The sequence below is a fragment of the Triticum aestivum genome, chromosome 6B, assembly GCF_018294505.1.
Source record: "Triticum aestivum cultivar Chinese Spring chromosome 6B, IWGSC CS RefSeq v2.1, whole genome shotgun sequence".
Taxonomy (NCBI): domain Eukaryota; kingdom Viridiplantae; phylum Streptophyta; class Magnoliopsida; order Poales; family Poaceae; genus Triticum; species Triticum aestivum.
In genome coordinates, this window is record NC_057810.1 from 134,644,090 (window position 1) to 134,657,255 (window position 13,166).

A 13,166-nucleotide genomic window follows, 5' to 3' on the forward strand; every position below is an offset into this window, starting at 1 on the left:
AGTCCACACTTTGTTCTCATACATGGATCCCATCTCAGATTTCATGGCCTCAAGCCATTTCGCAGAATCTTGGCTCATCATCGCTTCCTCATAGTTCGTAGGTTCATCATGGTCTAGTAACATGACTTCCAGAACAGGATTACCATACCACTCTGGTGCGGACTGTACTTTGGAAAACCTACGAGGTTTTGTAGTAACTTGATCTGAAGTTTCATGATCATCATCATTAGCTTCCTCACTAATTGGTGTAGGAATCACTGGAACTGATTTCTGTGATGAACTACTTTCCAATTCGGGAGAAGGTACAAATTACCTTATCAAGCTCTACTTTCCTTCCACTCAGTTCTTTCGAGAGAAACACCTCTACAAAGGATCCATTCTTAGCAACGAATGTTTTGCCTTCAGATCTGTGATAGAAGGTGTACCCAACAGTTTCCTTTGGGTATTCTATGAAGATGCACTTCTCCGATTTGGGTTCGAGCTTATCAGGTTGAAAAACTTTTTTTCATATAAGCATCGTAACTCCAAAATTTAAGAAATGACAGCTTAGGTTTACTGCTAAACCATAGTTCATACGGCGTCGTCTCAACGGATTTAGATGGTGCCGTATTAAACGTGAATGCAACTGTCTCTAATGCATAACCCCAAAACGATAGTGGTAAACCGATAAGAGGCATCATAGTCGCACCATATCTAGTAAAGTACGATTATGACGTTCGGACACACCATTACATTGTGGTGTTCCAGGTGGCGTGAGTTGCGAAACTATTTCACATTGTTTCAAATGAAGACCAAACTCGTAACTTAAATATTCATCTCCATGATCAGATCACAGAAACTTTATTTCTTGTTACGATGATTTTACACTTCACTCTGAAATTCTTTGAACCTTTCAACTATTTCAGACTTATGTTTCATCAAGTAGATATACCCATATCTGCTCAAATCATTTGTGAAGGTCAGAAAATAACGATACATGCCGCGAGCCTTAACATTCATCGGATCGCATACATCGGTATGTATTATTTCCAATAAGTCAGTAGCTCGTTCCATTGTTCCGGGGAACAGAGTTTTAGTCATCTTGCCCAAAAGGCACGGTTCGCAAGCATCAAATGATTCATAACAAGTGATTCCGAAAATCCATCTTTATGGAGTTTCTTCACGCGCTTTACACAGATATGACCCAAACGGCTGTGCCATAAATAAGTTGCACCATCATTATTAACTTTGCATCTTTTGGCATCAATATTATGAATATGTGTATCACTACGATCGAGATCCAACAAACTATTTTCATTGGGTGTATGACCATTGAAGGTTTTATTCATGTAAACAGAACAACAATTATTCTCTGACTTTAAATGAATAACCGTATTGCAATAAACATGATCAAATCATATTCATGCTCAACGCAAACGCCAAATAACATTTATTTAGGTTTAACACTAATCCCGAAAGTATAGGGAGTGTGTGATGATGATCATATCAATCTTGGAACTACTTCCAACACTCATCGTCACTTCCCCTCAACTAGTCTCTGTTTATTATGTAACTTCTGTTTCGAGTTACTAATCTTAGCAACCGAATAAGTATCAAATACTCAGGGGCTACTATAAACACTAGTAAGGCACACATCAATAACCTGTATATGAAATACACCCTTGTTCACTTTGCCATCCTTCTTATCCACCAAATATTCAGGGCTTTTCCGCTTCCAGTGATCATTTCCTTTGCAGTGTAATCACTCAGTTTCAGGCTTTGGTCCAGCTTTGGGCTTCTTCACGGGAGTGACAACTTGTTTGCCATTCTACTTGAAGTTTCCCTTTCTTTCCCTTTGCCCTTTTCTTGAAACTAGTGGTCTTGTCAATCATCAACACTTGATGCTCTTTCTTGATTTCTACCTTCGTCGATTTCAACATCACGAAGAGCCCGGGAATCGTTTTTGTCATCCCTTGCATACTATAGTTCATCACGAAGTTCTAGTAACTTAGTGATGGTGACTAGAGAATTCTGTCAATCACTATATTATCTCGAAGATTAACTCCCACTTGATTCAAGCGATTGAAGTACCCAGACAATCTGAGCACATGCTCACTAGTTGAGCGATTCTCCTCCATCTTCTAGCTATAGAACTTGTTGGAGACTTCATATCTCTCAACTCGGGTATTTGCTTGAAATATTAACTTCAACTCGTGGAACATCTCATATGGCCCATGACGTTCAAAACGTCTTTTGAAGTCCTGATTCTAAGCTGTTAAGCATGGTGCACTAAACTATTAAGTAGTCATCATATTGAGCTAGCCAAACGTTCATAACGTCTGCATCTGCTCCTGCAATAGGTCTGAGGGAGTCCTGGACTAGGGGGTGTCCGGACAGCCGGACTATCATCGTCCGCCGGACTCCAAGACTACGAAGATACAAGATTGAAGACTCCGTCCCGTATCCGGATGGGACTTTCCTTGGCGTGGAAGGCAAGCTCGGCGATACGGATATGTAGATCTCCTACCATTATAACCGACTCTGTGTAACCCTAGCCTCCTCCGGTGTCTATATAAACCGGAGAGCTTTAGTCCGTAGGACACAACATACATTACAACAATCATACCATAGGCTAGCTTTAGGGTTTAGCCTCCTTGATCTCGTGGTAGATCCACTCTTGTACTACCCATATCATCAATATTAATCAAGCAGGACGTAGGGTTTTACCTCCATCGAGAGGGCCCGAACCTGGGTAAAACATCGTGTCCCTTGTCTCCTGTTACCATCCGCCTAGACGCACAGTTCGGGACCCCCTACCCGAGATCCGCCGGTTTTGACACCGACATTGGTGCTTTCATTGAGAGTTCCTCTGTGTCGTCACCGATAGGCTCGATGGCATCTTCAACCAACAATGCTGTCCAGGGTGAGACTTTTCTCCCCGGACAGATCTTCGTATTCGGCGGCTTCGCACTGCGGGCTAATTCACTTGGCCATCTGGAGCAGATCGAAAGCTATGCCCCTGGCCGTCAGGTCAGATTCGGAAGCCTAAACTTCACGGCCATCCGCGGGGACTTGATCTTCGACGGGCTCGAGCCACAGCCAAGCATGCCGCACTGTTACGATGGGCATGATCTAGCTCTGCTGCCGAACAGTGCCTTGGTGGCCGCACAAGAATCCACTCCGGCCCTCAGACCGGAGCCGACCGCCCAGATCGAGGACCAGTGGCTGGACACCACCTCGGGGGCTTCAACTTCCATGGCGATGGAGCCGAACACTACCCTTGTCCCTCGCGAAGCTCGTGACTCCGAGGTGCCGGACTCCTTGCTGGACTCCGGACCTCCCGCGCCCCTGCCAATCGAATCCGATTGGGCGCCGGTTATGGAGTTCACCGCCACGGACATCTTCCAACACTCGCCCTTTGGCGACATCCTAAATTCGCTAAAGCATCTCTCGCTATCCGGAGAGTCCTGGCCGGATTATGGCCAGGATGGTTGGGATACGGACGACAAAGAAATTCAGAGCCCACCCACCACCCACTTGGTAGCCACTGTCGACGATCTAACCGACATGCTAGACTACGACTCCGAAGACATCGACGCTATGGGCGACGATGCCAGAGACGAACAGGAACCAGCAGCTACAGGGCACTGGAAGACCACCTCGTCATATGACATATACATGGTGGACACCCCAAAAGACGGGGACGGCGAAGAAGCAGCGGAGGCAGATTCTTTAAAGAAGCAGCCCAAGCGCCGGCGTCAGCGGCGCCGCTCTAAATCCCGCCACAGCAAGAATGGAGATTCCGGCACAGGAGATAATAATACCCCAGAGAGTGCCGAAGACAATCCCCTCCAGCAAGACTCAGCGCAGGAGGATGCAGAAGCAAGCCCTCACGAGAGGGCGGCAGACGAAGAGGTCGAGGATTATAACTACATGCCTCCCTCCGAAGACGAGGCAAGCCTCAACGACGACGAATTCGTCGTGCCCGAGGATCCCGTCGAACAAGAGCGTTTCAAACGTAGGCTTATCGCCACGGCAAATAGCCTAAAGAAAAAGCAGTAGCAGCTTCAAGCTGATCAGGACCTGCTGGCCGATCGATGGACCGAGGTCCACGCGGCCGAAGAGTATAAACTCGAATGCCCCTCCAAAAGCTACCCAAGACGCAAGTTGCTCCCCCGACTAGAGGAGGAAGCATACATACCTTCATCACCAGCGCATGATACGGCTGACCGACCACCCCGCGGTCGTGACAGAGAGGCATCCAGGCCCTCAACCAAGACCGTACCCCGGCATCACTCCAAAAGTACGAAGCCAAGAGGGAACGCGCCGGACTTGCGAGATGTATTGGAGGACAAAGCAAGGCAATCTAGATCCATCTACGGATCACGAAGGCGCCCCATGACCTACAACGAATACCGTCATGCCGGATACAATAACCCCTGCTGGGCCGAACACAACAGACAACGCTCTCTCGAGCTGCGTCGTGATATTGCTCAATACAGAGGCGCCGCACACCCGCTATGCTTCACTGACGAAGTAATGGATCATCAAATCCCTGAAGGGTTTAAACCCGTAAACATCGAATCCTACGACGGCACAACAGACCCCGCGGTTTGGATTGAAGATTATCTCCTTCACATCCATATGGCCCGCGGCGACGATCTCCATGCCATCAAGTACCTCCCACTCAAGCTTAAAGGACTAGCTCGGCATTGGCTTAACAGCTTGCCCGCAGAGTCAATTGGGTGTTGGGAAGACCTGGAAGCTGCATTCCTCGACAATTTCCAGGGCACGTATGTGCGGCCACCAGACGCCGATGACCTAAGCCACATAATTCAGCAGCCAGAGGAATCGGCCAGACAATTCTGGACACGGTTCTTGACAAAGAAAAACCAAATCGTCGACTGTCCGGATGCAGAGGCCCTCGCAGCCTTCAAACATAACATCTGCGATGAGTGGCTAGCCCGGCACCTGGGACAGGAAAAGACGAAATCCATGGCAGCCCTCACATCATTAATGACCCGCTTTTGTGCGGGAGAGGACAGCTGGCTAGCTCGCAGCAATAACCTCAATAAAAATTATGGCAGTCTGGATACTAAGGACCACAACGGTAGGTCACGTCGAAACAAAAATAAACGCCGCATTAACGGTGACGATAAGGAGGATACGACAGTCAACGCCGGATTCCGAGGCTCTAAACCCGGTCAGCGGAAGAATCCATTCAAAAGAACCACTCCGGGTCCGTCCAATTTGGACCGAATACTCGACCGCTTATGCTAGATACATGGCACCCCTGAAAAGCCAGCTAATCACACCAACAGAGATTGCTGGGTGTTCAAGCAGGCAGGCAAGTTAATTGCCGAAAACAATGACAAGGGGCTAAATAGCGACGACGAGGAAGAGACCCGGCCGCCGAACAATAGAGGACAGAAGGGTTTCCCCCCACAAGTGCGGACGGTGAACATGATTTACGCAACCCATATACCCAAGAGGGAGCGGAAGCGTGCACTAAGGGACGTCTATGAGATGGAGCCAGTCGCCCCGAAGTTCAATCCATGGTCCTCTTGTCCGATCACTTTCGATCAAAGAGACCATCCGACCAGCATACGCCATGGCGGATTTGCCGCATTGGTTTTAGACCCAATCGTCGATGGATTTCACCTCACGAGAGTCCTGATGGACGGCGGCAGCAGCCTGAACCTGCTTTATCAGGATACAGTGCGCAAGATGGGCATAGACCCCTCAAGGATTAAACCTACAAAGACAACCTTCAAAGGTGTCATACCAGGTGTGGAAGCCAATTGTACAGGCTCAGTCACACTGGAAGTGGTCTTCGGATCCCCGGATAATTTCCGGAGCGAGGAGTTAATCTTCGACATAGTCCCATTTCGCAGCGGCTATCACGCTCTGCTCGGACGAACCGCGTTTGCAAAGTTCAACGCGGTGCCGCATTATGCATACCTCAAGCTCAAGATGCCAGGCCCTCGTGGAGTCATCACGGTCAACGGAAACACGGAACGCTCCCTCCGAACGGAGGAGCATACAACGGCTCTCGCGGCAGAAGTATAGAGCAGCCTTTTAAGGCAATTTTCGAGTCCGGCCGTTAAACGGCCGGATACAGCAAAACGCGCCCGAAGCAATACCAACCAAGACCACCTGGCACGATCAGAGCACGCGTAGCAATGCGGCCCTAACCCCCACCCTCGCATGATTGCAAGAACAACCCTCCGCGTACATCATTACGCTTTGGAGATACCATGGGCGCAGGGGAAGGGGCACGATCACAATGGACCCAGAGTGTGGCTCGACCACACCAGGGGCTCTTAAGTGCGCCCCCTTTTTTTTATTATTATTTTCCTTCTTTGTATACACAGGACTCCATTAACCAGAGGCCCTGTCCGGCGATAAACCTGCCGAACTCACGATGCAACAGCCAGGGAACAAAGAAGGCTGCGACGAACACTCAGGTGGTCTCAATTACGAGCATTAAATTCGATTATATTCCGCAGCTCATCCGTGGAGGGGGACATGTTTAATTAGTCCAAATCCCTTGCTTACCGCACTATTTGTATCAGTCCGCACTCATAGCAGACTTCCTTTAATAAATAATGCAGCACTTTTCGACTGCAATTACATTACTTTTTATATATATGTTCATTACATGACATCTCGCACCCGTACATTTTGGTACGGCCGAATACACCAGGGGCTTGCGTTCCCCACATTATGGTGTGATAAGTCCGAACACTTTCACAAGTGTGGCACCCCGAACTTATAGCATTATATGAATCGGCTTCGCATCATGTCTTGGGTCAATAGTTGGGTTTGCCCGGCTCCCATGTTTTGGTGCCTTACGTTCCGTTCTGTCGGCTAAGGTGGCATTGGGAGAACCACTGCGATTGCGCCCCAGTTGAGCTGGGCGAGCGCCTCAGTGGAGAAAGCTAAAACTGACTGGCATGATAAGGCGAGAGACCGGTCGCTGTTCAAGAGGTCTTTTCGGGTCCTTAAAGACTCACGCTGCTTCGAGCGAAGTTCCGGATAATGTCCGACGAAGGCGTGGATAGCGCCCCGGATTCGGTCTTCCGAATACCAGGGGCTTCGCCGAAATTTAAAATTATAGAATTCTATGGCTAAGTGAGAGTGTTCAAGCATTATAAGTCCGGTTGCCTTGTTCGTTGTGTTGAGCGCCTCCCTAGATGGACCCAAAAATGGGAACAAGAGTGCTCAAATTTATCCCGAACACCCCAGCACTCGCGGCTCGAGGGCTGAAGCCAACGACTTGCCATCTCTCAGATGTTATAAACGGCCGCACAGAAGGTAATATTTTAAATTATAAAAGCGTTGCTTAAAGCGCACATGAACAAAGTTTTCAGCGCAAAGGATAATACATAGCGAGTTTAATCAAAAATTACATCTCGGGGGCACTCATCCGCAATATCGCGGGCTCCCTTCAGGACAGTTTTATAATACATTTCGGGCGTATGATATTCCTTGCCCGGTGGCGGCGGGTCAGTGAGAAGCTTCTCCGCATCCAGCCTGCCCCAGTGCACCTTTGTGCGGGCAAGGGCCCGACGAGCACCCTCAATACAGGCGGAGCGCTTGATGACCTCCACCCAGGGGCACGCATCCACCAGCCGCCGCACGAGGCCGAAGTAGCTCCCCAGCATGGCCTGTCCAGGCCACAGCCGGACTATAAGGCCCTTCATGGCCTCTTCAGCTACCTTGTGGAGTTCGACCAGCTGCTTCAGCTGGTTGCTTGGGGGCACCGGATGGCCGGCCTCAGTGTACTGAGACCAGAAGACCTTCTCCGTCGAGCTCCCCTCCTCGCCACGATAGAATGCGGCGGCATCGGACACACTACGCGGCAGATCTGCAAATGCCCCTGGAGAGCTCCGAATGCGGGTAAGTGTTAGGTAGTTTACATCAACATGCTTGCTTTGCATGAAAAATGCCTTACCCGCCGCTATCTTCTTTACATCTTCCACCTCCTGAAGGGCCTTACGGGCTTTGGCCTTGGCGGACTTGGCACTTTCGAGGGCCGAGGCAAGCTCGGACTCTCGAGTCTTGGAGTCACGCTCCAAGATCTCATGTTTCTCCATGAGAGCCCGGAGTTCTTGCCGTACTTCCGCCACCTGCGCCTCCTGCTTTTCTCGCTCTGCCCGTTCCACGGCCGCACTGCGTTTGGCCGCGGACACAGCTTCCTTCAGGGCTGCCACCTCATTTGTGGCCCCTGCAACACCCATATTATCCTTGTTAATTTCATTGCAACCAAAATCCTTTTCTGTAAGGTAACTGTTCAAAGTGGTGTTACTCACCTTCTTTGTCCTCGAGCTGCTTCTTGGCATGGACGAGCTCTTGCTCGGACCGCTCGAGATCCTACTTCAACGCACTGACCTCCGCAGTCAGTGCGGCAGAGGTCAGCAGCGCAGCCTGCAAACCCATATTGACATATTTTAAGCAACCCTGCGTATATCTTTTTAGATCCTCAGTCTGGCTTTTCTTTCCGAACACCGGACTAAGCATCAGGGGCTACTGTCTATGCGGTATTACATTACATAAATTCAACTTCTTACCTCAAAGCCTGTTAGAAGGCTGTTGCAGGCTTCGGTCAGCCCGCTCTTGGCGAGCTAAACTTCTGAATCACCGCACTCATGATAGTGTGGTGTTCTTCCTCGATGGAAGTGCCTTTAAGCGCTTCCAGCAAGTTGTCCGGTGCCTCTGGTTGGACGGAGGCCGCCGGCGTCACGGTCTTGCCCTTCTTTCTAAGGGGCCGCTTGCCGGACTTTGGAACCACTACAGGTTCCGATGTAGAGTCTGGCGCAAAGTCCGGGAGGCTGCCTTGCGGCGCCTCCGGAGCCTCCTCCTGATGGGTCCCTTTCCGGGACCCCACCTCGGTGTCCTCACCGGCGCGGGGAGTAGAGGCCGTCGGAAGTGAATCCACATCCGACGGGGCCAACGACCCGCTCGAAGAAGCGGGGAGATCATCATCAGCCGGACTACGGACAATATGCGGCATTAGCAGGACACTATGTGACACGAAGGAAATTGCATATCAGGGATCCGGATACTTACGATCTTGCCGGACGCCTGGCCCTTAAAGGCCACTCGTCCTCGCCAATGTTGGTGTTGGCGGAGCTGTCCGGAGGAATAATTCTCCCCCTCTTGGACCCTTCGGCCTCCCCTGTTGGGGAAGCCTTCCTCTTCCTCTCTCCCTCCTCCGGGAGAGAGTCATCTTCCTCCTCCTCGTCTTCGGGGGAGGATTCCGCCTCGTCGTCGGACACCTGATTACGGGAACTCTTTCGAGTCCCCGTGGCCACCTTCTTGGCCTTCTTCTCCGGCACCACGTGCGGTGCCGGAACCAGCAGCCCCGCTAGACGGGCCTCCATTGGGTCTTCTGGCATGGGAGCGGGACAGATGAGCTGCTCGGCCTTCTCCATCCATTCCTGCCAAAGGAAGAGAGAGATTGAAACCCTCTTAGAATCAATCTATTTACCACAAGTGTCCCGTAAAGGGGTCAAATCACTTACCTCGTCAGCTGGATGCTGCGAGCAAAATCCGCGATCTTCCATCGCGGATGCGGGGGCATCGGCGCCCTTAAACAGCACCCTCCAGGTGCCTTCGTGCGTCGTGTCGAAGAGCCCGCTCAGCGCCCGGTGCTGTTCCGGATTGAACTCCCACAGATTAAATGCCCGTTCTTGGCATGGGAGAATCCGGCGGATGAGCATGACTTAGACCACGTCGACGAGCCTGAGCTTATTGCTCACCAGCTTCTGGATGCAGGCTCGGAGTCCTGTCAGCTCCTTCGGATTGCCCCACAACAAGCCCTTCTCTTTCCAGGAGGTGAGCTGCGTGGGGATGCCAGATCTAAACTCGGGGGCCGCCGCCCATGTTGGTTCGCGCGGCTCGGTGATGTAGAACCACCCCGATTGCCACCCCTTGACGGAGTCCACGAAGGCCCCTTCGAGCCAAAGGATGTTGGGCAACTTGCCCAACATGGCGCCTCCGCATTCCGCTTGCGTGCCCTTCACAACCTTTGGCTTGACGTTGAAGGTCTTGAGCCATAGGCCGAAGTGGGGCCGGATGCAGAGGAAGGCCTCACACACAACGATAAACGCCGAGGTGTTGAGGATGAAGTTTGGCGCCAGATCGTGAAAATCCAGGCCATAGTAGAACATGAGCCCCCGGACGAAAGGGTGAAGTGGAAAGCCCAGTCCGCGGAGGAAGTGGGGGAGGAAAACAACCCTCTCATGGGGCCCGGGGGTAGGGATGAGCTGCCCCTCGTCGGGCAGCCGATGCGCGATGTCGCCGGAAAGGTATCCGGCGCTGCGCAGCTTGGTGATGTGCTCCTCCTTAATGGTGGAGGCCAGCCATTTGCCTCCCGCTCCGGACATGGTCGGAGAGGGTCGAGGTGAGATGCGCAAGCTTGGGCGTTGGAGCTTGAGTGCGCGGAGATGGATAAGCAAGGGAGGAAGAAGGCGTAGGTGAGAAGGTAAAACCTTATCCCTTATATATAGGCGGACGGAGACTATGCGTCCCCCACCAGCCCGGTAAAACTCGCTTATCTCCCAAGCGCCACCATCAATGGCGCGGTTGGGTTACCCACGTCCGTATTGATGAGAATCCCGGAATAAGGGGAACACGATCTCTGCTTCGACAGGACGTGCCAAGGAAACCGCTTCGCTAAACATGCTGAGGTGGTATAATAAAAAACGATTCAAATAAAGGCTTGGTAGCGGTGTGATGTCATGCCGCATAAAACGTCAGCAGATTGGACTTGTGTACATTTTGTTCTCTCTATGGTGGAATGTGGAATTTATTTTGCAGAGCCGGACACTATCCTGGTGTTCATGATCTTCTCTGGATTATTCAAGGGAGGAACCCGCCTTGCAATGCCGAACATTATGCGCGCCGGACTTATCGTCATTGAAGCCTGGTTCAAGGGCTACTGAGGGAGTCCTGGACTAGGGGGTGTCCGGACAGCCGGACTATCATCGTCCGCCGGACTCCAAGACTACGAAGATACAAGATTGAAGACTCCATCCCATATCCAGATGGGACTTTCCTTGGCGTGGAAGGCAAGCTTGACGATACGGATATGTAGATCTCCTACCATTGTAACCGACTCTGTGTAACCCTAGCCTCCTCTGGTGTCTATATAAACCGGAGAGCTTTAGTCCGTTGGACACAACATACATTACAACAATCATACCATAGGCTAGCTTTAGGGTTTAGCTTCCTTGATCTCGTTGTAGATCCACTCTTGTACTACCCATATCATCAATATTAATCAAGCAGGACGTAGGGTTTTACCTCCATCGAGAGGGCCCGAACCTGGGTAAAACATCGTGTCCCTTGTCTCCTGTTACCATCTGCCTAGACGCACAGTTCGGGACCCCCTACCCGAGATCCGCCGGTTTTGACACCGACAAGGTCCGTCACCTAGCGGTGCATTAAGGACATAATTCTTCTATGCAGCAATGAGGATAAACCTCAGATCACAGATCCAATCCGCATCATTGCTACTAACATCTTTCAACACAGTTTTCTCTAGGAACATATCAAAATAAACATATGAAAGTAACAACGCGAGCTATTGATCTACAACATAATTTGCAAAATACTACCAGGACTAAGTTCATGATAAATTTAAGTTCAATTAATCATATTACTTAAGAACTCCCACTTAGACAGATATCTCTCTAGTCATCTAAGTGATCACGTGATCCAAATCAACTAAACCATGTCCGATCATCATGTGAGATGTAGTAGTTTTCAATGGTGAACATCACTATGTTGATCATATCTACTATATGATTCACATCGACCTTTCGGTCTCCATGTTCCGAGGCCATATCTGTATATGCTAGGCTCGTCAAGTTTAACCTGAGTATTCCGCGTGTGCAACTGTTTTGCACCCGTTGTATTTGAACGTAGAGCCTATCACACCCGATCATCACGTGGTGTCTCAGCACGAAGAACTTTCGCAACGGTGCATACTTAGGGAGAACTCTTCTTGATAATTAGTGAGAGATCATATTATAATGCTACCGTCAATCAAAGCAAAATAAGATGCATAAAGGATAAACATCACATGCAATCAATATAAGTGATATGATATGGCCATCATCATCTTGTGCTTGTGATCTCCATCTCCAAAGCACCGTCGTGATCACCATCGTCACCGGCGCGACACCTTGATCTCCATCGTAGCATCGTTGTCGTTTCGCCACCTATTGCTTCTACGACTATCGCTACTGCTTAGTGATAAAGTACAACAATTACAGGGAGCTTGCATTTCATACAATAAAGCGACAACCATATGGCTCCTGCCAGTTGCCGATAACTCGGTTACAAAACATGATCATCTCATACAATAAAATATAGTATCACGTCTTGACCATATCACATCACAACATGCCCTGCAAAAACAAGTTAGACGTCCTCTACTTTGTTGTTGCAAGTTTTACGTGGCTGCTACGGGCTGAGCAAGAACCGTTCTTACCTACGCATCGAAACCACAACGATAGTTTGTCAAGTTAGTGCTGTTTTAACCTTCGCAAGGACCGGGCGTAGCCACACTCGGTTCAACTAAAGTTGAAGAAACAGACGCCCGCTAGTCACCTGTGTGCAAAGCACGGCGGTAAAACCAGTCTCGCGTAAGAGTATGCGTAATGTCGGTCCGGGCCGCTTCATCCAACAATACCGCCGAACCAAAGTATGACATGCTGGTAAGTAGTATGACTTGTATCGCCCACAACTCACTTGTGTTCTACTCGTGCATATAACATCTACGCATAAAACCAGGCTCGGATGCCACTGTTGGGGAACGTAGTAATTTCAAAAAAATTCCTACGCACACGCAAGGATCATGGTGATGCATAGCAACGAGAGGGGAGAGTGTTGTCCACGTACCCTCGTAGACCGTAAGCGGAAGCGTTATGACAACACAGTTGATGTAGTCGTACCGAACGTACGGCACCTCCGAGTTCAACACACGTTCAGCTCGATGACGATCCCCGGACTCCGATGCAGCAGGGTGTCGGGGATGAGTTCCGTCAGCATGATGGCATTGTGACGATGATGATGTTCTACCGACGTAGGCCTTCGTCTAAGCACTGCTACGATATGACCGAGGTGGAATATGGTGGAGGGGGGCACCGCACACGGCTAAGGAACGATCACGAAGA